Below are 627 nucleotides of genomic sequence, written 5' to 3'. Positions count from 1 at the left end.
GTTAGGGGTGTCAAACCCATATGGCTGATAGATGAAATTCTTCGTTGGATAATTCTCTACAGGCCCCCATACTTTTCCGTCGCATTTTTTCAAACCCTAGAAAATTATTCTAAAATCTCGAAAAAAGTGATTTTTTGCCATGCACTTTACATGGAAAACTTCAAGTCGAAACCGGGCCCTGTTAATATAAAAAAAAAATAGAAAATTAAAAAATCAGGGAATTTCTTTTTTTGGATTTGGAATAAAATAAAGGGGATCGTTGCTCTCTAGCATGAAAAAAAATGTTGCGATGCATTTTTGGACCACCCTAGTGAACACCCATTGGGCAGAAAATTTGGCGACGTCTTTATGGCATCGTTAAGACATCTTTACGACAACTTTACGACATCATATGCCCATGCCTTTAAGATGTCTGCGATATCGTAAATACGTCGTATGATCTGACGAGACAACGTCACAGAGACAACGTAACTGTATATAGTACGACATCTTGACGACAACTTTACGACATCATATGCCCATGCATTTAAGGTGTCTACGATATCGTAAATACGTCGTACGATCTGACGAGACAACGTCACAGAGACAACGTAACTGTATATAGTACGACATCTTTACGACAACTTT

The sequence above is a fragment of the Belonocnema kinseyi genome, chromosome 7 (genome assembly GCF_010883055.1).
Source record: "Belonocnema kinseyi isolate 2016_QV_RU_SX_M_011 chromosome 7, B_treatae_v1, whole genome shotgun sequence".
NCBI lineage: Eukaryota > Metazoa > Arthropoda > Insecta > Hymenoptera > Cynipidae > Belonocnema > Belonocnema kinseyi.
The sequence above is the reverse complement of the archived record's forward strand: the minus strand, read 5'-3'. Positions refer to the sequence as shown.